This window comes from Pongo abelii, chromosome 12, assembly GCF_028885655.2.
Source record: "Pongo abelii isolate AG06213 chromosome 12, NHGRI_mPonAbe1-v2.0_pri, whole genome shotgun sequence".
In the NCBI taxonomy this organism is placed as follows: Eukaryota; Metazoa; Chordata; class Mammalia; order Primates; family Hominidae; genus Pongo; species Pongo abelii.
This window is the reverse complement of record NC_071997.2, coordinates 66,113,280-66,138,156: the sequence shown is the minus strand read 5'-3', so window position 1 is coordinate 66,138,156 and position 24,877 is coordinate 66,113,280. Positions and strand designations below refer to the sequence as shown.

The following is a 24,877-nucleotide window of genomic DNA, read 5'->3' as shown; positions in this document are numbered from 1 at the left end:
GATGGAAATCTATCCCGTTTTAAAAGACCTCCAGAGGGGGAGATTCCACAAGCCCAGTCAGTTACCCACTTGGCTGTTTAACAACCCCTGTCAGAGAGTCTCCCTTTATCTGTAGCTTAAATCTCACACACTGCACTTTAGGCCAATTTCTTCTTGTTCTGAAAGCCAACCCTTCACATACCTGAAGATCATTATTAAGGCATCTCTCCAACTTCTCTTCTCTGGGCTGATCAATCCCAATTCCTTCCACTTGTCCTGGTAAATCTTACTTTCTGGCTTTTAATCATCTCTATGACTTTCTCCTGAACTTTGGTATGCTTAAAGATTAATTGGAGATACAGGTGGTCATTCATGTCTTTGAGGCAGCAGTTCTCAAAACATTTTGCTCTCAGGACGCTTTTGACACTCCTAAAATTGAAAATCCCAAATAAATTTTATTTACATGGGTTATATTAGATTGGTGCAAAAGTAATTGTGGTTTTTGCCATTGAAAATAATATTAATATTTTCTAGATTAGAAATTAAGACTGAGAACTCTCTAAGACCCAAAATACACATGTAAGCAGTCCATTATCTGTCAGTGTGATGAAGTCATCACGCCACGTAGCCTTTAGAAGACTCTATTGTATACTCATGAGAGAATGAAACTGAGAAGACAAATAACATATTTGTTTTATTATAAAGTAGTATAGACTCTGAAGACCTCCTAAAGAGTCTGGGGGATCCTTGTAGTCCCAGGACCACATATTGAGTTCCTCTGTTTTATAGAAAGTGTGGCGCTATCCTCAGAGTAGACCTGGATATACTGGCAGTCAGCAAGGAGTGTAGTCTAATCTCAAATCAAATTACACTACATTATACAACAAATTAAAGCCTTTAACTATCAAGGCATCCATGCTATCAACCTTAGAAAAGTTAAGAGAAACTTATTAAGTTTAATAAGAGAAGAATAAACTAATTTTTATTAACAAAAGAAGAATAAACTGATTTTTGTTGATATTTTTTATGGGAAGACATAGTAGTGTCAGCATAAGTGGAAAGGCAGAGGGAGATTGTGCCTTAAGAGCAAAAGCAGATTCCCTAACATGCAATCCTCTTATATCACACCTAAAACCATTCTACTTATACATCGTTGACTTGGGCATAGTAAGTTGCTTGCTTTTAAGCAATGGAGCTACTCAAATCCCTTGCTTTACCACTGTTTTCACAGCCAAAACCAGCCCTGTCTAGCAGATCCTCCCCAGGTCTGCCTGTCCATTCCTAAGGACTCTTTGGTGATAATGGGACATGGAGAAGGGGAAATGTCTTTCAAAACTCCTTTTTCTGGTTCAATCCTAAGTCAGATGCTCAAATACCTTCCTTTGTCTTTATATGCCCTTCCCAAATTTTGTATTATTTTCTTTTATACCTGAGAAACTGCTTCTTTTTCTCCACAACTTCATGTTTTCAAATTGTTAGCCTAAGTGTTGTTTAACATATTTATAGGGCATTATAGGTTTATCAATCAAGTACCAAGTATTTATTACCTACTCTGCATTCAAAATTCTGCTAGTCATGGTAGGTACACACCACAGAGGCATAAGTCTTATTTACTATCTCTAGGGACTTACACTCTATAATAGTTAGAGACAAAATAAAATAACATGCACATATAACAAAAATACAATTAAATTATAAACTGCACAGTACAGACTAAGTATTATAGGAGTTGTCAGAAAGAGTATCTCTGTTAACATGTGAAATGCACCACATTCATTAAAAAAGGAAACTATTTCAGCTATGGCATAGGTGAATTTTGAGTAGTTTAAAATATATTTCTTCTGAAAACTTTCAGGGTTGTTCTTACAAGCAGGCCTGAGCCTGGGCTAGACCACAAATGCTCCCCACCTCCCCAACTCCCACCCCAAACTGAGGCCTGCCTCCCTCTCCTCCCATCCCTGGCTCTCTTCCTGAAAGGAAAAACATCACATGCATGAATGAGAACCCCAGCACACAATGCAATCTAAGTCCACAGCCACACCCCACAAAACAGCCACCCTTGCTACCCCTTGGGCCTAGCATGAGCCCACCAGAAGCGTGGTCAGTCTTGAGGAAGATGAAAGAGGTGCTAGGGAAGAGGCCCATGCAGGTGTGGGAGTAGGCTCAGTCCCTCTAGGCAACAAATTCTAGGTTCCTGGTACCTGAGATGTACCTGAAGGGAGATGGTAGAGTACAAGCTCCAGGTGGGCTGCCTCTTGACCCCTTAGAACCCTCCCCTTGAAGTGGGGGAAGCACCTGGACTTGAGCCAAAGGAGGGTTTCTTAAGTTTGGGATCCAAAGCAGGGACCCCAGATGCCCAGGTCTAATGGAGGTAGCTTTAAAATGAAGAAATTCCAATATAAAAGTCTTTCAAAATAAATATTCCTCATATCAAATTTCTTTCAATACCCTTTCAACTTCTTAATTTACATATTTTCTTCTCTATTAAAGGAGATGTGTGCTTTGATTAGATTTTCAAAGTTCATAATGTTTGTTTTACATAGATCACCTTAATTTGCTTCTTAGTATTTACACACATAAAAGTTTTAAATGCACTTTCCTAGAAATTTTCAAATGTATCTTGCTTAAGAAAAAAAATGCAGCCCTGGAAAAGTAAAGCTTTGCAAGTCAAGTAACATTTTGAACACACACTAAAGCCTAATGAAATATTCCTCTTTTTTTTCTGGTAAATTCTCAATTCTCATTTTATTTTTTAATGATAATCATCCTCTAAATCAACCATCAAATTGTATTTAATATACATAAAATTTTCTTGATTTCTCGATAAGAGTCAGACTTCTAATTTAGCTACATTTCTTTTTTTCTTTTTATTATTATTATTATTATTATTATTATTATTATTATTATTATTATACTTTAGGCTCTATGGTACCTGTGCGCAACGTGCAGGTAAGTTACATATGTATACATGTGCCATGCTGGTGCGCTGCACCCACCAACTCGTCATCTAGCATTAGGTATATCTCCCAATGCTATCCCTCCCCCCTCCCCCCATCCCACAACAGTCCCCGAAGTGTGATGTTCCCCTTCCTGTGTCCATGTGTTCTCATTGTTCAATTCCCACCTCTGAGTGAGAATATGCGGTGTTTGGTTTTTTGTTCTTGCGATAGTTTACTGAGAATGATGATTTCCAATTTCATCCATGTCCCTACAAAGGACGTGAACTCATCTTTTTTTATGGCTGCATAGTATTCCATGGTGTATATGTGCCACATTTTCTTAATCCAGTCTATCATTGTTGGACATTTGGGTTGGTTCCAAGTCTTTGCTATTGTGAATAATGCTGCAATAAACATATGTGTGCATGTGTCTTTATAGCAGCATGATTTATAGTCCTTTGAGTATATACCCAGTAATGGGATGGCTGGGTCGAATGGAATTTCTAGTTCTAGATCCCTGAGGAATTGCCACACTGACGTCCACAAGGGTTGAACTAGTTTACAGTCCCACCAACAGTGTAAAAGTGTTCCTATTTCTCCACATCCTCTCCAGCACCTGTTGTTTCCTGACTTTTTAATGATTGCCATTCTAACTGGTGTGAGATGGTATCTCATTGTGGTTTTGATTTGCATTTCTCTGATGGCCAGTGATGGTGAGCATTTCTTCATGTGTTTTTTGGCTGCATAAATGTCTTCTTTTGAGAAGAGTCTGTTCATGTCCTTCGCCCACTTTTTGATGGGTTGTTTGTTTTTTTCTTGTAAATTTGTTGGAGTTCATTGTAGATTCTGGATATTAGCCCTTTGTCAGATGAGTAGGTTGCGAAAATTTTCTCCCATTTTGTAGGTTGCCTGTTCACTCTGATGGTAGTTTCCTTTGCTGTGCAGAAGCTCTTTAGTTTAATTAGATCCCATTTGTCAATTTTGGCTTTTGTTGCCATTGCTTTTGGTGTTTTAGACATGAAGTCCTTGCCCATGCCTATGTCCTGAATGGTATTGCCTAGGTTTTCTTCTAGGGTTTTTATAGTTTTAGGTCTAACATTTAAGTCTTTAATCCACCTTGAATTGATTTTTGTATAAGGTGTAAGGAAGGGATCCAGTTTCAGCTTTCTACATATGGCTAGCCAGTTTTCCCAGCACCATTTATTAAATAGGGAATCCTTTCCCCATTTCTTGTTTTTGTCAGGTTTGTCAAAGATCAGATAGTTGTAGATATGTGGCATTATTTCTGATGGCTCTGTTCTGTTCCATTGATCTATATCTCTGTTTTGGTACCAGTACCATGCTGTTTTGGTTACTGTAGCCTTGTAGTATAGTTTGAAGTCAGGTAGCGTGATGCCTCCAGCTTTGTTCTTTTGGCTTAGGATTGACTTGGCGATGCAGGCTCTTTTTTGGTTCCATATGAACTTTAAAGTAGTTTTTTCCAGTTCTGTGAAGAAAGTCATTGGTAACTTGATGGGGATGGCATTGAATCTGTAAATTACCTTGGGAAGGATGGCCATTTTCATGATATTGATTCTTCCTACCCATGAGCATGGAATGTTCTTCCATTTGTATGTATCCTCTTTTATTTCCTTGAGCAGTGGTTTGTAGTTCTCCTTGAAGAGGTCCTTCACATCCCTTGTAAGTTGGATTCCTAGGTATTTTATTGTCTTTGAAGCAATTGTGAATGGGAGTTCACTCATGATTTGGCTGTCTGTTTCTCTGTTATTGATGTATAAGAATGCTTGTGATTTTTGTACATTGATTTTGTATCCTGAGACTTTGCTGAAGTTGCTTATCAGCTTAAGGAGATTTTGGGCTGAGACAATGGGGTTTTCTAGATATACTATCATGTCATCTGCAAACAGGGACAATTTGACTTCCTCTTTTCCTAATTGAATACCCTTGATTTCCTTCTCTTGCCTAATTGCCCTGGCCAGAACTTCCAACACTATGTTGAATAGAAGTGGTGAGAGAGGGCATCCCTGTCTTGTGCCAGTTTTCAAAGGGAATGCTTCCAGTTTTTGCCCATTCAGTATGATATTGGCTGTGGGTTTGTCATAAATAGCTCTTATTATTTTGAGATACGTCCCGTCAATACCTAATTTATTGAGAGTTTTTAGCATGAAGGGATGTTGAATTTTGTCAAAGGCCTTTTCTGCATCTATTGAGATAATCATGTAGTTTTTGACTTTGGTTCTGTTTATATGCTGGATTACATTTATTGATTTGCGTATATTGAACCAGCCTTGCATCCCAGGGATGAAGCCCACTTGATCATGGTGGATAAGCTTTTTGATGTGCTGCTGGATTCTGTTTGCCAATATTTTATTGAGGATTTTTGCATCAATGTTCATCAAGGATATTGGTCTAAAATTCTCTTTTTTTGTTGTGTCTCTGCCAGGCTTTGGTATCAGGATGATGCTGGCCTCATAAAATGAGTTAGGGAGGATTCCTTCTTTTTCTATTGATTGGAATATTTTCAGAAGGAATGGTACCAGCTCCTCCTTGTACTTCTGGTAGAATTCGGCTGTGAACCCATCTGGTCCTGGACTTTTTTTGGTTGGTAAGCTATTGATTATTGCCACAATTTCAGCTCCTGTTATTGGTCTATTCAGATTCAACTTCTTCCTGGTTTAGTCTTGGGAGGGTGTATGTGTTGAGGAATTTATCCATTTCTTCTAGATTTTCTAGTTTATTTGCATAGAGGTGTTTGTAATATTCTCTGATGGTAGTTTGTATTTCTGTGGGATCGGTGGTGATATCCCCTTTATCATTTTTTATTGCATCTATTTGATTCTTCTCTCTTTTTCTTTATTAATCTTGCTAGCGGTCTATCAATTTTGTTGATCCTTTCAAAAAACCAGCTCCTGGATTCATTTATTTTTTGAAGGGTTTTTTGTGTCTCTATTTCCTTCAGTTCTGCTCTGATTTTAGTTATTTCTTGCCTTCTGCTAGCTTTTGAATGTGTTTGCTCTTGCTTTTCTAGTTCTTTTAATTGTGATGTTAGGGTGTCAGTTTTGGATCTTTCCTGCTTTCTCTCGTGGGCATCTAGTGTTATAAATTTCCCTCTACATACTGCTTTGAATGCATCCCAGAGATTCTGGTATGTTGTGTCTTGGTTCTCGTTGGTTTCAAAGAACATCTTTATTTCTGCCTTCATTTCGTTATGTACCCAGTAGTCATTCAGGGGCAGGCTGTTCAGTTTCCACGTAGTTGAGCGGTTTTGAGTGAGATTCTTAATCCTGAGTTCTGGCTTGATTGCACTGTGATCTGAGAGATAGTGTGTTATAATTTCTGTTCTTTTACATTTATTGAGGAGAGCTTTACTTCCAAGTATATGGTCAATTTTGGAATAGGTGTGGTGTGGTGCTGAAAAAAATGTATATTCTGTTGATTTGGAGTGGAGAGTTCTGTAGATGTCTATTAGGTTGGCTTGGTGCAGAGCTGAGTTCAATTCCTGGGTATCCTTGTTGACTTTCTGTTTCGTTGATCTGTGTAATATTGACAGTGGGGTGTTAAAGTCTCCCATTATTAATGTGTGGGAGTCTAAGTCTCTTTATAGGTCACTTAGGACTTGCTTTATGAATCTGGGTGCTCCTGTATTGGGTGCATATATATTTAGGATAGTTAGCTCTTCTTGTTGAATTAATCCCTTTACCATTATGTAATGGCCTTCTTTGTCTCGTTTGATCTTTGTTGGTTTAAAGTCTGTTTTATCAGAGACTAGGATTGCAACCCCTGCCTTTTTTTGTTTTCCATTTGCTTGGTAGATCTTCCTCCATCCTTTTATTTTGAGCCTATATGTGTCTCTGCACGTGAGATGGGTTTCCTGAATACAGCACACTGATGAGTCTTGAGTCTTTATCCAATTTGCCAGTCTGTGTCTTTTAATTGGAGCATTTAGTCCATTTACATTTAAAGTTAATATTGTTATGTGTGAATCTGATCCTGTCATTATGATGTTAGCTGGTTATTTTGCTCGTTAGTTGATGCAGTCTCTTCCTAGTCTCGATGGTCTTTACATTTCGGTATGATTTTGCAGTGGCTGGTACCGGTTGTGCCTTTCCATGTTTAGCGCTTCCTTCAGGAGCTCTTTTAGGGCAGGCCTGGTGGTGACAAAATCTCTCAGCATTTGCTTGTCTGTAAAGTATTTTATTTCTCCTTCACTTATGAAGCTTAGTTTGGCAGGATATGAAATTCTGGGTTGAAAATTCTTTTCTTTAAGAATGTTGAATATTGGCCCCCACTCTCTTCTGGCTTGTAGGGTTTCTGCCGAGAGATCCGCTGTTAGTCTGATGGGCTTCCCTTTGATGGTAACCCGACCTTTCTCTCTGGCTGCCCTTAACATTTTTTCCTTCATTTCAACTTTGGTGAATCTGACAATTATGTGTCTTGGAGTTGCTCTTCTCGAGGAGTATCTTTGTGGCGTTCTCTGTATTTCCTGAATCTGAATGTTGGCCTGCCTTGCTAGATTGGGGAAGTTCTCCTGGATAATATCCTGCAGAGTGTTTTCCAACTTGTTTCCATTCTCCCCGTCACTTTCAGGTACACCAATCAGACGTAGATTTGGTCTTTTCACATAGTCCCACATTTCTTGGAGGCTTTGCTCATTTCTTTTTATTCTTTTTTCTCTAAACTTCCCTTCTCACTTCATTTCATTCATTTCATCTTCCAGGGCTGATACCCTTTCTTCCATTTGATCGCATCGGCTCCTGAGGCTTCTGCATTCTTCACGTAGTTCTCGAGCCTTGGTTTTCAGCTCCATCAGCTCCTTTAAGCACTTCTCTGTATTAGTTATTCTAGTTGTACATTCTTCTAAATTTTTTTCAAAGTTTTCAACTTCTTTGCCTTTGGTTTGAATATCCTCCCGTAGCTCGGAGTAATTTGATCGTCTGAAGCCTTCTTCTCTCAGCTCGTCAAAGTCATTCTCCATCCAGCTTTGTTCCGTTGCTGGTGAGGAACTGCATTCCTTTGGAGGAGGAGAGGTACTCTGGTTTTTAGAGTTTCCAGTTTTTCTGCTCTGTTTTTTCCCCATCTTTGTGGTTTTATCTACTTTTGGTCTTTGATGATGGTGATGTACAGATTGGTTTTTGGTGTGGATGTCCTTTCTGTTAGTTTTCCGTCTAACAGACAGGACCCTCAGCTGCAGGTCTGTTGGAGTACCTGGCCAGCCGTGTGAGGTGTCAGTCTGCCCCTGCTGGGGGGTGCCTCCCAGTTAGGCTGCTCGGGGGTCAGGGGTCAGGGACCCACTTGAGGAGGCAGTCAGCCCGTTCTCAGATCTCCAGTTGCATGCTGGGAGAACCACTGCTCTCCTCACAGCTGTCAGACAGGGACATTTAAGTCTGCAGAGGTTACTGCTGTCTTTTTGTTTGTCTGTGCCCTGCCCCCAGAGGTGGAGCCTACAGAGGCAGGCAGGCCTCCTTGAGCTGTGGTGGGCTCCACCCAGTTCAAGCTTCCAGGCTGCTTTGTTTACCTAAGCGAGCCTGGGCAATGGCGGGCGCCCCTCCCCCAGCCTCGCTGCCGACTTGCTGTTTGATCTCAGACTGCTGTGCTAGCGATCAGCGAGACTCCGTGGGCGTAGGACCCTCTGAGCCAGGTGCGGGCTATACTCTCCTGGGGCACCGTTTCCTAAGCCTGTCGGAAAAGCACAGTATTCGGGTGGGAGTGGCCTGATTTTCCAGGTGCCGTCTGTCACCCCTGGAAAGGGAACTCCCTGACCCCTTGCGCTTCCCGAGTGAGGCAATGCCTCGCCCCTGCTTCGGCTGGCGCACGGTGCACTCACCCACTGACCTGCGCCCACTGTCTGGCACTCCCTAGTGAGATGAACACGGTACCTCAGATGGAAATGCAGAAATCACCCGTCTTCTGCGTCGCTCGCGCTGGGAGCTGTAGACCAGAGCTGTTCCTATTTGGCCATCTTGGCTCCTCACAGCCTCTTTTTTTCTTTTTTTGAGACAGGGTCTCACCCTGTCACCCAGGTTGGAGCACAATGGCGCCATCACAGCTCACTGAAGCCTTGTCCTCCTGGTCTCAAGCAATCTTCCCACCGCAGCCTTTCAAGTAGCTGGGACTACAGGTATGTGCCACCACCCCTGACTAATTTTTTAAAAGTTTTTGTGGAGATGGGGTCTCACTGTGTTGCCCAGGCTGGTCTCAAACTCCTGGACTCAGGCGATCCTCCCACCTCAGGCTTCCGAAGTGCTGGGATTACAGTTGTGAGCCACCACACCCAGCCTACATTTCTTCAGGAACATCTTTTTGTGTGTATTTTCCCTTGAGGGATTCTGACTCTACTGTCTCTATTCCCTTCATCTTTCTAAATCAGTGATATTTTCCTGTCCCTGGTAAAAAAAAAAAAAAAAAAAGAAAAAGAAAAATATATTTCTAGAATATAGAAATGAAATATGGAACCAAGAGAAGAAGTATTAGAGAAAATGACATGATATTTTTTCTCATGAGTCCTGATTTGTGGGCCATCTCAGCATGGTCAACATTCACAATAGTTGGAAAGCAATTTACTTTATTACTACATCTTCTCATGAACATACTATAGGCAGAATATAGTCACAATATAAAGAAAAGCTTCTTTAAAAGCCTATTTTCTACTAGAAAATGGGCAAATGACTTGAACAGACATTTCACTAAAGAGGACATATGGATGGTAAATAATACATCAAAAAATGTTCAACATCATTAGCCAGTAGAAAAATGCAGATTAAAACTACAAGGACATATTAGCACTATACACCTATTAAAATGGCTAAAGTAAAAATACTGATATCAAATGCTGGTGTGGATGCAGAACAACTAGATTTTTCAGACATCACTGGTAGGAATGTAAGATGGCACAGTTACTCTGGAAGTTTGTCAGTTTTGTATACAGTTAAACATATACTTACCATATGAACCAGCAATCACACTTTTGCATATTTTGCCTAAGGAAATCAAAATTTATGTTTCTACAAAAACCTGTACACAAATGCTCACAGCAACTTCATTTGCAATAGCCAAAACGACCCAAAGGTCCTTTGATGAGTGAATGAATAAACAAACAGCATTGCATTTGTACAATGAAATGTTCCTTAGCACTGAAAAGGAATAAAGTATTGATACATGCAATGACTTGGATGAATCTCAAGGGCATTATGCTGAGAGGAAAACCGATCTCCAGGGGTTATGGGCTGTGTGATTCTATTTACATTCTCAAAGTGACAAACTTATAATGATGGATCAGGATGGAGTTAGATGAAGAGTGTGATTTTTAAGGGGTAACTTGTGGGAGTTTTTTCCGTGCTAGAACTGTTCTATATCCTGATTGTAGTGACTGACGAAGCTGTAAAATCTATTGCCAAAAAGAATAGGCAGCAAACACTGACCTGCACAAGCCCTTCCCAAAGCGTAGTCAGCACTTGAGTATTTGCATTTTTGTCATGGATCTGCTTTTCACAGTGCTTTCACTGCACTCTGATTCTCAGTGTGGCCCTCTGGAGTTGGAAGGGCAGTGTCAGTAGCCCTCACTGATTCAGCAAGTCTAACCATCACCCAGGTGGTTATGGAAATGGGCAGATGAAAAATACCCAGGCTCCCAGAATTTTATTCTGTTATCTTTCTCACCACATCTCCTCTCAACCAGACCCCAGGTAGGGAAGTGGAAAGAGAGGGTAAAGTCTGCTCAGAACTATTTTTGGGTATTGAAGATAATGATTCTGAGACCCCTAGAATTTTCTTTTCCAACTGGGCCCTCATATTGTGATCAGAGGCTGTCATACACTACGAAGGAATTCATGGGTTGTATTTTTCATCTTCTCAACCTAAAGACATATATATATTTTAGGCGGGTGGGGAGGACAGGGTCTCACTCAGTTGCTCAGGCTGGAGTGCAGTGGTACAATCATGGTTCACGGCAACCTTGACCTCCCACTCAGGTGATTCTCCCATCTCAGCCTCCTGGGTAGCTGGGAATACAGGCACACACCACCACACCTGGCTAATTTTTTGTTGTGTTTTGTAGAGACAGGGTTTCATTGTGTTGTCCAGGCTGGTCTCTAACCCCTTGGGCTCAAGCAATCCACCTGCCTCAGCCTCCTAGAGTGCTAGGATTATAGGTGTGAGCCACCACGCCTGGGAAAGATATTCTTATTGCTTTTGCATTTACAAAACTTGTGACTGCTTTCTCAAGAATACAGACATAAACTCTTGCCAGACTATAAATCACAAGTAATAACAAATATAATTTTATCCTGATAGCTTCAATTCAGGCTACATTTTCCCTCCACTCTTGCCTCATCTACCTTAAAGTCCAAACAAAAAAAAGCTAACAACAAATCTGGGTGGCCTCCAATAATAAAAGGTGCTTTCTCTTTGTCTATTTAAAGTGCCCTTGTTATTTAAAAAAATTACATTCTATTAATAACAGATGCCTGGAATCTTACTTCTGTAATATACTGTAATTAACAATGCAAATGTGAAATAAAAAGTCTCATTATTTATCAGATAGACATGAGCAGGTGATTATGTACTTAGAGGTATAAAATGCATAATGAAAATGCACAGTGGTAATTGTTCCAAAGGGCTTCTACTACTGAGCCAAAGATAGAGTTTTTAAAGTTAAATAGAAAGACTGCCTGCTTCTCTATTTTTTTCAGTCTATCCCTGTGCATAATATCATTTCTACTCAATTCATCCAAGCTTAGCTTAAATAATTTCAATTTTTTATAGCATCTTGTTTAAACTCAAGGCCAACTGAGAAAAAATGTTAGAAAGTCTTTACAAATGATACATTTCTGTTTTTCCAAAATATTCATATAACTCAGGAAAATTAGACAGACCAGTTTTATTAACCATTTTTTAAAATTCTATTTGAAAGGAAAGCATTCCCGGATGAAGGGCTTGTATATCATATTTCAGACCTAAGTAAACTTTTATAGCTGAGCTGTAAAAATAGTCATTTATTATACAAACACTGCCAAATTTTTAACTATAGCCCTGCCAATGGACAACTGTAATAATCCAACAATAATCATCGTCATTTTAATAAATCATTCAAAAGAGAGGCTGCTACCCTCTCCAGCCAGGCAAAAGCACTCTCTTGTGTTCCAACAGAGATAACCTAAGCGGATAGACAGCCCAGTTATCAGGTGCCCTTCTTTCCCAGCACGACAGTGGCAAACTTTGAGAATAAATTCATCAGGAAGACCACTCTGTCCTCATCCAATATCCTTTTTCTGCATCCAAGAGGACCTAAAAATGCCATTTATCAAAGGCGATTGTGTTACTCCCTAACTGAATTATCTTCTTCCTTGTCCCATAACACCATAAAGCTTTAACCTTGAAATAAGAGGCCCAGTTTAGTTTTTAATGTTTGCAAATGTACTGTGGAGAGGAAGGGAATCTCAGACCCAGCTTAACTCAAACCAGAACTGAATTCTACTCCTGGGCACTGCTGGGTTTCGTATTATCCTAATGGGTTCCTGCACAAGCCAGTCTTAATTGGGCAGAATCTCCAGCCCATCCTGGCAGGACTTCCTTCTCCCAAGTCTCTTAGTGCTTCCCCCAAATGAATGATTTTGTGAAGGAAGGGATGGAGAATGAAGACAAGCCCCGCTGAAGGCCAGGCAGCCCAGTGACAACAGCCCTGAGAGGCCCTAGTGTAGCCATCTTTCTCTCCCTGCGCTTCCGGCCTAGAATTGCTGAAGTGGTGAAGCAACTTGAATTCAGCCAGATGGGGAGGCGTAGGGGAATCCTCTTTGGATTCATTGCCATTATGTTCATGAGTTAGAGACTCTTAAAGAAATGCCAATCTCTACTTCCAAGAATGTATAGAATCTTGAACAAGTCTACTAGTCTAGCCATGTAGATGTTCTAATGGAAATTTTCACACACAAAAAATGTTATCAACATACCCATTGTTTTACACGCTATTAAAGTAACTTTAAAAGTTCTTGAAAGTAAACTTTTTTCCCTCCTTAAATGACTGAATTTTTTTTTTTTTTTTTTTTTTGAGGCAGAGTCTCGGTCTGTCGCCCAGGTTGGAGTACAGTGGCACGATCTCAGCTCACTGCAAGCTCCGCCTCCCGGGTTCATGCCATTCTCCCGGGTGCGAGTAGCTGGGACTACAGGCACCCACCACCATGCCTGGCTAATTTTTTTTTTAATATTTTTAGTAGAGACGGGGTTTCACCATGTTAGCCAGGATGGTCTTGATCTCCAGACCTCGTGATCCACCCGCCTCAGCCTCCCAAAGTGCTGGGATTACAGGCATAAGCCACCACACCCGGCCTGAAAACATTTTTTGAGCTAGTAAATGTTCTCCAAGAAATTTATTTTGGGCATTTAAAGAAAGTTTCTCAATTATTAGAATATTAATTTGTAATATTTTATTTTCTGAAATCATCATATGTTAAACTCAAAAGAAATAACTATTTTCTTTTATTTATTGTTTGGGGGATGCTTATTCCTTACTCCTCATGTGTTCATGTAGAGGAATTTGCACAGTTAGAATTACTTTCTTAGTGTCTCTCCATTGCTTTTTCAGAGTAGTGAGTTGGAGAGCAGGAATGACCCAGCACTTCCTGGTTCTCTCCTGAGAAGCTAACTACCTGCCAAGGTGCCCACCATCCTTTTCTTCATGCCCTGCGGGGTGGCCCCAACACAGGTAGAGTCATACTCTACCTATGAGTATGACTCTAATGCAGACGTAAAATGTTAGCAAGCACAATCGTCCATGGACCTAAGCCTCATTCTCAAAGCTGTTGCTTTGATTTCCGTCCACTGACTTCTATACAGTACCTCTTTCAACTGGTACCAGACTGGAGCAGGAACAAAAATAGGGACATCATGTTTTACCTCTTCCAGCTGTAACATATATCAAGTACTGTACAAGTTGTGAACTGACAGAACCCCCACTCTGTGTCTGTTCTCCAGGTAGAAACCATTTAAAAGGGATTTTTATGATATTGGAAGTCTTGCTTCCTATACAACAAGAAATAAGTAAAAACCCCTCTGGCAATTTACAAACACAGGTATTTTGTAGACTGAGGAAAAGTAGAGAAGAGCTATCAGACTCAAAGACTTAATAGATTTTATGACATCCTTGTAGAATTTATAAAAATGTAGATTCCATAGGAGACCTCGGCTTTGGCCCGGCTCACCCACTCACATCTTCCATTGCAGACCATGTGCACCTCCGGCCAGGTCAGGCTAACCCAGGCTCCTCGCCAGCTGTTTCCTGAGGCTGAAATCCATTTTTCTCAGATGTACAGGTTTTCTTTTTTTAAAGTCTTAAATATAGGTGGTATTCCATCTCTGGACACTTTTAGAAGTAACTAAAATTACAGAGATTCTTGAACTTCCATGTTATTCAAACATTTAGTTACCACCCCAAGGCCTATGAGCTCTTAGGAGGCAAATATTAACAAACGCACACTGCTGTTCATTGGAAAGTAAAATGAGTGGAAACCCAAATTTTAGAAGAAATCATAAAATAAGAAATGCTTTCTCTTATTAGATGCAATCAAACTCTAGCCAACAAAACACAATAATATTACAAAATGGAATACTTTCAAAGACTGTAAAAGCATTGTTGAACTTGAATCATACTTGACACAGAGAAATGATGCAACAGAGAGAAAAAGATGAACCCTGGAAATGTCAGCATGGCAGAAAGAAATGACCATCTATAGGAGATCTGCCTTTTATATTTCTAGTAGATATTTCTTGGAGAGCTTCTCAGAGGTCCACTTGACCTCAAGCCTTATTCTCAGAGTTTTTGGAACTTAACTTTCCTCATGTATGATGTGGGATTTCAAAATCTCCTAAAAACTAGTGCTATGATCTAAATGTTTGTGCCCTGGTGTTAAAACTTAGACTCCAAGATGATGGCATTAAGCAGTGCAGCCTTTGGGAGGTAAATGGGATTAGTGCCTTTATAAAAGAGGTGTGGGGAAACTTGTTAGCACTATGGCCTTTTTGCTATGTGAGGACACAGCTAGAAGGTGAGATCTTTGATGCAGAGAATGAGCCCTCACTAGACACTGAATCTACTGAGGCCTTGATTTCAGACCTTCTGGCCTCTAGAACTATGAGCAATAAATGTCTGTTGTTTATAAATGACTCAGTCTAAGATATATTATTATAGCAGTACAAACGGATGAAGACAACAGGTACTCATTCTTTTCCTCAGTCTTTAAGGGGAGCCCCAGACATGAGGAAGGCAATACAGAAACTCTCTTGGTAAGATGGTCATGCTGTCACATGAATAGTGGCTTGTCCCCGAAGAGCCTCTGGACAGGAATGGCTACTGGACTTGTGAGACCCAGTGCAAAATAAAAAAGCAGAACCTATTGTTCAAAAATTAAGAATTTCAAGATGGTGGCAGCAGTGTATTAGCAAGCATGGGACCCTATGCAATTGCACAGGTCAGATGCCCGTGGAGGCTAGCCCAGCCTCTGGAGCCTCCAGTGGATGAGCCACCAAATGAACATTTTTTTTCTCAAGGACCCCAAAAGACTTTACAAAATGTTGAGGTTGGAAAATAAGAATTCACAATCACCCATCACCCTTTCCTTTCAACTCTCTTGGTACCTGTATTTATTAGTCCATTTTTGCATTTCTATAAAGAAATGCCTGAGGCTGAGAAATTTATGAAGAAAATAGGTTGAATTGGCTCCTGGTTCTTCAGGCTGCATACTAAGCACAGTGCTGCCATCTGCTTCTGGTGAGGGCCTCAAGAAGCTTATGATCATGGCAAAGTTTAAGGGAAAAGAGGGAGTAAGAGAGGGAGGAGGAGAGAGAAGGGGAGTTCCCAGACTCTTAAACAACCAGATCTCCTGTGTACTACCAGAGCGAACACTCACTCATCACCAAGGGGATGGCGCTAAGTCGCTCATGAGCAATCTGCCACCGTAAGTTAATACCTTCCACCAGGCCCCACCTCCAACACTGAGGATCATATTTCAACATGAGATTTGGAAGGGACAAACATACAAACCATATCAGCACCTATACTTCTAGAAATCAAGCATTGTCTTTAGGGTCTCACAGGTGGGCAAGCTGAAACATGTAGAGAGTGGGTAATGTCACCAAAGCCAGAGCCTTCAGCTACAGGTGGTGAAGCCCAAAAGTAGATATCACATTCCCAGTCACCACCAAAGCTGCCTGTAACCTTGTCATTCTATTTAGTAAACACTGGCACTTACAGAACATAAATAAATGTTCTCAGTACCAAGTCAGGCCTGCTTCATTTTTGGCACAAGTTTTTAACTAGAAACCATATCACATGGTAATAATATTAAAGGAAAACTTGGACCCAGAGCTGAATGACTTCCCTCTACAAAATGGGATACATCAATGACCCTGTTAAATGCCCTGTTGTGCCCTAGACTTGACATTATCATTGATAATAGTAAGAAAAGCCTCGTTTCTGAATGTGCCCTGTCTTATCTAGGATTTCTCTTGCAATTTCACTTTTCTTGAGGTATTTCTGTTTCTCCAACTTAGTTTTTCTTCCCATTTCTACACAGACAGATACAGACACACACAGAAACACACACACACACACACACACACACTTCTCTTAAAGCAGGTAGCTAAAAGCAGCATACATTATTCTGTATTTAGCCAACAGTGTTTCCCTCTTTGCAACTAGTTGTCAACCAACATGTTTATGCTACCTACAAGCCTTAAATTAAGAATGAGAAAAACAGCAATTTAGGGGTAAGTCATTCTAACTTTGTTCACTTTGAATCTTCCTTTCCATGGCAATAAATACAGTTTTCTTGATTCAAAAGCACTTATGAAGTCTTCTGGGTGCAGATGTATGAGGTTTAGTTGCATGAATGCACAGGTGTAAACCAAAGGCTGTCTTAGTTTTTTTTATAATTTATATAAATGTAAGGGGTACAAGTGCAGTTTAGTTACCTGGATATACTGTGTAATGGTGAAGTTTGAGCTATCAGTCAAATAATGTACATTGTACCCATTAGGTAACTTCTCATCCCTCACCGCTGTCCCACTCTCCCACCCTTTCAAGCCTCCAATGTCTGTTATTCCACACTCAATATCCACACGTATACATTATATAGCTCCCACTTAAAGAAGTGAGAATGTGTGGTATTTGACTCTCTTTTAGTTCACTTAAGATATCAGCCTCCATTTCAATCCATGTTGCTGCAAAGACATGACTTGCTTCTTTTTATGGCTGTGTGTGTGTGTGTGTGTGTGTGTGTGTATCATATATATTTATACACACCATATATACATATACATTACACACACACACACACACGCAATTTTCTTCATCCAATCATCTGTTGATGGACAGTTAGGTTGATTCCCTGTCTTTGCAATTGTGAATAGTACTGTGATAAACATACAAGTGCAGCATTTTTCTTGATACAGTGATTTCTTTTCCTTTGAGTAGATAACCAGTAGTGGGATTGCTGGATAGAATGGTAGTTCTGTTTTTAGTTCTTTGAGAAATCTCTAGATTTTTTTCATAGCAGTTGTGCTAATTTACACTCCCCCCAACAGTGTATAAGTGTTCCCTTTTCTCCACATCTTCGCTGACATCTGTTATTTTTTGACTTTTTAATAATAGCCATTCTGATTGGTGTGAGCTATCTCATTGTGATTTTAATTTGCATTTCTCTGATGATTAGTGATTTTGAGCATTTTTTGCATAGGCTTTTTGACCATCTGTATGTCTCCATTTAAAAAATGGTGTATTCATGTCCTTTGCACACTGTTTAATGGGGTTATTTGTGCTTTGGTTGTTGTAACTGAGTTATTTGAGCTCCTTGTAAATTCTGGGTATTAGTGGCCTATTGTATGCATAGTTTTAAAATATTTTCTCTCATTCTGCGGGTTATCTGTTCACTCTGTTGATTATTTCTTTTGCTATGCAGAAGCTTTTTAGTTTAATAAGTCCTATTTGTCTATTTTTGTTTTTGTTGCTTGTGCTTTTGAGGGCTTAGTCACGAATTCTTTGATGAGACGAATGTTCAGAAGAGTTTTCCCTAGGTTTTCTTCTAGTATTTTTACAGTTTCAGGTCTCACATTTAAGTCTTTAATCCACCTTGAGTTGACTTTTGCATACGGTGAAAGTTAAGGGTCTAGTTTTATTCTGCATATGGCAATCCAATTTTCCCAGCACCGTTTATTGAAAAGGGTGTCCTTTCCTCAGTGTACATTTTTGTCAACTTTATCAGAGATCAGTTGGCAGTAGATATGTGGCTTTATTTCTGAGTTATCTATTATATTCTATTGATCTATGTGTCTATTTTTATATAAGCATCATGCTGTTTTGGTTACTATAGCCTTGTAGTATAATTTTAGGTAACGTAATATGATGCCGTCAGCTTTGTTCTTTTTGCTGAGTATTGCTTGGGCTACTTAGGCTCTTTTTTGGTTCCATATGAATTTTAGTATTTTTTTCTATTTCTGCAGAAAATAACATCCATATTTTGATAGGGATTACGTTGAATATATAGGTTGCTTTGTGCAGTATGATCATTTTAATATTATTAATTCTTCTAACTCATGAGCATGGGATGTTTTTCTTCGTGTGTGCGTCGTTTGTTTCTTCAGTATTTTGTAGTTTTCCTTGTAGATATCTTTTACCTCTTTGGTTAAATGTATTCTTAGGTATTTTATTTTATTTATATATTTTGCATTTCCACAGAATTTTCATTATTATATTATTTTCTCTAATAATAATTAATATATTAATTATATTAATCTCTCTGTTATTGTATATATTTGAAATTTTTCATAATAAAAATTAGATTTACAACAGGAATAAAGCTGACAAAATGAAGTTCATCAATGCTGCTATTCCCAGTTGGCAATATCTGGTCAAGGAAACAGGATGGCTGAATAAAGCCTGTGGACTACCAGGTAGCTCAGAGCTCCTGCATCTCTTCTTGTTTTCTGTGACAGTGTAACAGCAGCATACTGTCACAGAGGCAGGTGATCCACCCTTTCCTGCCAGACCACATTTTCTCTTCTCACAGACCAGCATTCACAAGGCAAGGAGAATTTTACTTCACTTTACTCACCATTGACAAAGCCTGCCCTAAGACCATCTTCCAGGTTCAGGTCTAAATTAAATGAAAAAATGACAGAAGGAAGAAGGAAACTACTACTTCTTGAAGCTTCATGACTACCCATGCACAAAGTGAGGTATCTGGGCCATCATATTGATTATGCTCACATTTTACCTTGAAATGGATGTTTAAGATATACATCACATACTTGGGGGCAGACACATATCTGGGGCTTGGAGCTGGGCTGTCAGAAGAGGTTGGCAAGGAGCCATTTGTCCCAGGGCTCACATTCACAAAAGCCTCCAATTTGGACTTTTGATCTTCTCTTTAAATGAACTTAAACATATGGTCGTTGTATTTCTGTGTGTTTTACAATTATTAGTTTGTTAAATGTAAATATTGGAAATATTTAACAGTTTTTTCACCCATGTTTTCACCATGCTTGCTTTTTACTATACCAAAGATTTCAAAAGAAAAACAAAACAACAAAACAGACCAAAAAACAACAACAATGAAGGAAGTTGCCTAGGCCCCTCTCTGACTCTAAGAGGTCCTGCTCCGAGAAAACAGAGCTGATTTTCTCCACAAATAGTGGTCACATACATTTTCTCCTTTCACTTCTATTGATTCCTTCTGTTGTTGGTCATTTGTCTGTTTTCCTAGGGTTTCAGGACTCTCAAAACAAGTAACAGGGAAATATATGAGGCGATCGATAAGATCCATGTTACAGTTAAAAAGAGAAATAAGCAAAACTTGCTGTGGGAAAACTGGGTCATGGTAGAAAAAATAATTTTTAAAATTCCAGAGAAGAGTAAATAAGACCCTACTAGCTTTAATATTTCCCAAATGCGACCAAATAAAGAGGCTGAGTAGGAGGATGCCTCAGTACTTGGGCTTTAAGCATGCTCTGTGACATGCTCGTTTGCTTGTCAATAGCCCTGAAGCCCTGTTCTTCAGGTAGCTCTCATGTGGAAATGGCCTGTGTCATTTATAAATCTGCCTCCGCTTCCTTTTTTTCCCCACCGCATAATGCTTTCTTTGCTTCTGAAGTCTTCCTGGTAGCATCGGAGAGTAAAATTATTCATTTAAAAAAATCCAGTGTCTAAGTACCACAGGTTAGTAGAAAAGGGGCTGAGAAAGAATTAAAAAGCCATATAGTACCAAGTAAGTCACATTTCATTTTTGTTTTTGTTTGTGTATATTTTCCTTTTATTTCATGAGCTGTAGTCTCGACTGATCAATAGTCAGTCTTCTTGGGTGAAATCTTCAGGAATTTAGGGGACCTACATTAGTTCCAAAGCTCTAATTGCACAGTTATGCAAATCCCTGAAAGGGATACAAATGGTTTAACCTTAACCCCAGGGATCCCCTTCCTGGAACTGCATCCTGGAATGTTCTCAAATGGAGGAGTCAATGAGCTGGGTTGTGACTAAGAATGAGAAGGCAGCAAGACAGCATACCTTCTTCTCCATCTAGAGGTGTGAGCTGTAAAGGCAGTGGTCACACCACAGGCACACCCAGACCAAGCCCCCCGCTTTTGGAGTGCAAACCTCTACTCTCTGCATAGACCCTGAGAATCAATTAGACTCAGACTTCTAAATTCTAAGGATCTCCAAGCACTTGATTTGAGTTTCTTAGGGGTATCACATATAATGGTACAATGATAACTTTTATAAGGATAAATTCAAAGACATGTAGCATATTTCTATGTTATTATTGTTGATTTTAAAAAGTAAAACTGAAATTCAATTGTCAGTTTATTTTGGAATAAAGCAGACCATGTACATGTCAGCCTCAATCCCCTGAAATCTTGAACAAAACTAAAGTCAAGGATGAATTTGCATCATTGACACTGTGTTACAAATAATGATAATCATGAAAATCCACTCTCCTCCACTGCTGAGTCTTGCCCCTCATTATAGATTAGTAGTTTAGTGAGTTGATGTGGAAATGTTCCTTATTATCACAGTTTTATTGCCAACCTCAGTACATCTGTTCCAAAGTTCATATAGAAATGGCCAGACATTTCAATAAACCAGTATGTCTTGGAATTTTCATATAGTTCCCAATGCACTAAAATCTGGATGGAAAGCTGGTACTTTTAAAATTTACAATCGCACATACTGAGCAACATCTGGATAGCTTTGCTCTATTGCCTTCCCTGTTCCTTTAGATTTAGACTCAAGTTATGATGTGCATGAAAGGCCAACAAACCTTGTGTATGGCAGGTGTGAGTTGAGGCTGACAAAGACCTAATACTATGTTCAATTCACTTTGATACAGCTTTGTACAAAACACATGGAACCCTCTTCCTGCCCATTACCAAATATCATAAGCAACAGAGAGGACAATGGAGCAAGGGGAGAGAATTTTTTTACGAATGGAGAGAAAGACAGAATTTGCTATATAAACTAGAGTTCTTGAATTAATTATCTCTGATCACATCCCCTGTTAGTTTGCACAAGACTCTCTGTGTGTGTGTGTGTGTGTGTGTGTTTACACAAGACCAATTTCTAACACATGGGAAGAACAACATCTAGAGTTCCCAACTAAAGGATCCACTTTCCAATTTCATCAGTCTCCACACTGAATTATGGAATTTCCTTTTCAACTGTCTGTATTGACAAGAGACAAAAGAAGAGAAGACAGAAAGGAGAAACAGGAGGGAAGAAGGAAAAAAGTGTACTTGGAATGATGTGTATGGGCAAATGTAACTGTAACTAAATACTTACTAGTGACAACTTCGTAGTTCCTATGAATCATTATCACACTTACTGTAAAAGCTGCTGAAGTCTTTTCTTTCATGAAGCATTATTAAAAGTCATATTGCAGTAGCTGGCATTGGTGCTTTGCTTTAGGTGTAAGGTAGGCAAAGTGCTGTTTTGTGAGAATAGGTTAGATCAATCTGAATTTTCGACCTGACCTTCCCCTCACCCCTAATAACTTCCTGGTTCCTTGGTCACAGAGTGATTTGTGAGCAAGAACAAAGAATGATGTGTCTATCCCAGAAGCAAGGGAAACTAGAAAACTTATTAAGGAGAAAAAAAAATGCAGAAGGAAAGAAAAGGGAAGGAACGAGAGAGAAAATACTAGTTTCAGAATAAAGTATCTCAGATTCTAGGCAGCTGTAATTACCTAGTCACTGAAGAAATAAAATGTGGAAATCCATTTTATAAAAAATCAATGTTTTAAACAATTTGAAGAGCTCTCATAATTTTAAATCTCACTGCAATGTCCATGTTCAGAGCTCTGATCACCTTTAAAGAGGAGGGCTCCAATAATTTTCAATTGTTCTTCACTGGGAAATCTCCAAACCCCCATTCTCTTCCAAATGAAAGCAATCTTAAAACTATGAAACACACCAATAATTTTAAATGGCTCTCTCCCCCCACCCTTTCTATTTTATGCCCCTTCTTCATCTTTTCTCAACTTTTTAGACAATGACCTCCCAATTTTAAATCTACTTTTTTCAAATTCACAATTGCTAATTAATTCCTAGTAACAACGATTCTTTTGTGCCTTTTTCTTAAATATGTGAACACAACTTTTTCTCAGATTAATGGTAACAAAAGTATGGGGCTTTCGTTAGGAAAACCCCTCCTAAGAATGTTTTTATTTAGTGCTTGCAAAAAAAAATGTAAAATTAATGAATAAGGATTTGATTATTTCTAACCAACAATTCCACAAGGAATACAATTTTATATTGAATTCCAGTCTCATTTGCAAAGACCTTCCATAATTAAAATGCTTCAATCTTCTTCAAATTAGAAAAGCAAATTGTTACATATCATAAGTAGGCGCTTTTCTGTTTAATGACAGTCACTCAGATGATTTATGACACACATTATTTTATATCAAAGTACAATGAAATAGGCATTACCAAAGGTAATCTCCATAATGTCTGGAAAGGGATCAGAAACCTCAGCGCAACAATGAACGCAGTATTTAAAATGCAAAACCCAAAGACATTATTATGGTTTTGATTTCTTATGGCACAGCTTCGCCTGATCAGTTATATTACCAGTGCAGCACAAAGGGTGTTTGCGTATGAATGCTGCTAAGATAACAGACGGGAAAAATGAAATATAAAGTCAATTTTCATGCAGAAATTGTTATCAAAGGGATGATAAAGTAAAACTGTATAATCACAAGAAAAAACAATTGATGAAGAATAATCTAGAATAGGCCAAGCTGACTATGTCTGATTTCAGCTTTTAAACTCCTGTTCTATTAAAATATGTAATAAAGTGTTAAGACAATGTATAAACAAATCCAACTAGAGCACTATGTTGATTATTATTTAGACGCTGCCTTCCAAGATCTCTTTGCAAATGAAATCGAGCATCAGCTTAAGTGTGCATATCATGAATGGGGAGAAATTTTCATCAAGCTCAGGCTCCTAGGTCATATGAAAAAAAATAATAATTCTGAGTTTTAAAACTCGTAGTTGCTTTAGCGTAGAATGGAATGAGCAAGCACCAAGGGAAGAATAAACACATACGCATGCACACACACACACACACCAAAATTATTTTAACACACACAAGTGAAAAGTCATGACGTTGGGGAGAATGTGGCCCGCTAATCTTTATTTTTCTGGAATAAGATGTAAGTAATGCCCAAGCACATCCCGTATTAAAGGGCTACCTATTAGAATAAAGGCCTCTCCCCACGAGGATGCTGTTTATCATGTAGTTTGCAAGCAGAAAGGTGGCTCTTTCTGATTCTTTTAAAGACATTTTGCTTGGGGCCTCAGAAATTAAACAGAGAACAGCAGGGAAGGGGTTTACTATTTAATGCTCTTGGTTGTAATTTTTTAATTAGCCATTAGGAAGATGAAGGCAGGTTCAGACAGGGATGAAAATAAAGACTTGGAAGAAATACGGCTTTCTGCAAAGAGCCCGTGGAGATTATAGGAAAGACTCGGGTCTCCAGAGAGGTTCCCAACACAGAAGGAACTCGCAGGCCACTTCCTCATGTCCCTTGGGCAAATCTAAATCTAGTTGTTAGAAAGCATGGGGTTTAACTGGATTTCCTAAAAGATGTCATGTCTCAGGCTCAAATTCTTACAACTGAAAAAAGGAAATGACTGGAAAAAAGACAAAAATGCTGAAAGCACAGATGTGGCTGATCTTGGGGTCTGAGCCGCTGGGAGTGTTTACACATGCCTCCACACTTTCAAGGGAAGAGAAGACCCTGTACTTGGCCTGTTGCTTGTTCTCTAATGACAGGACTTGGTAGGATACTGGGGAAAGGCAGAGAGGAAAATGCAAGAGACACAGGAGATGCTGGAAACCTTGAGGGTATATGCCTTTGTAAATAGTGAATCAAGTCACATGAATTCAAAGGCAGACCTGCTGAAAACCCTGAATGGAGACATAGTCCTGGAATATAGAGCAGAGAAAATGTATTATTTGCATAGACTTCACATCTTGAAGTAATTTTAATAAATAAGAAATTTGGCAAAAATTGAAACTATATTAATAGAGGAGATTCCATATTTTTAATCTCTGGAAAAAGCTGAAGCTGAATTCTCTAGTTTTCATTATTCATATCTGCTCCTTCTATATTTCCCATCTCAGTAATGGCACCATTCATTCGGTCACTAAACAGTCAATGTCAACCTCATCTTCTCCATCTAATCAGACATGAGGTCTTGTTTATGAAACTCCAGGATTCATCTCAGGTCTATCCTTCTCTCTCACATCCACTGCCTAGGTTCAACCTTTCATTGTCTCTCTCCTGGAAAATTGTTGTGGCTTTCCAGTTAGTCCCCCTGCCTTCAGTCTGTCACCCACCACCCCTCAATCCAACATCTACCAAGTGACCAGAGGGAATTTTTCTAAAATTCCATCCTATTACTTCAAGATTCTG

General features: G+C 39.2%; 1 long non-coding RNA gene across 1 annotated transcript in view; it reads left to right on the top strand.

Moving 5' to 3' along the window:
* The first annotated feature begins 8,401 nt into the window (after positions 1-8,401).
* LOC129057682 (uncharacterized) overlaps positions 8,402-24,877 on the top strand; it is a 32,278-nt gene continuing 15,802 nt past the window's right edge. Inside the window, exons 1-2 of the long non-coding RNA XR_010136214.1 lie at positions 8,402-8,556; positions 8,919-9,036. This is a non-coding gene — a long non-coding RNA (uncharacterized LOC129057682). The remainder of the gene's footprint in view (positions 8,557-8,918; positions 9,037-24,877) is intronic.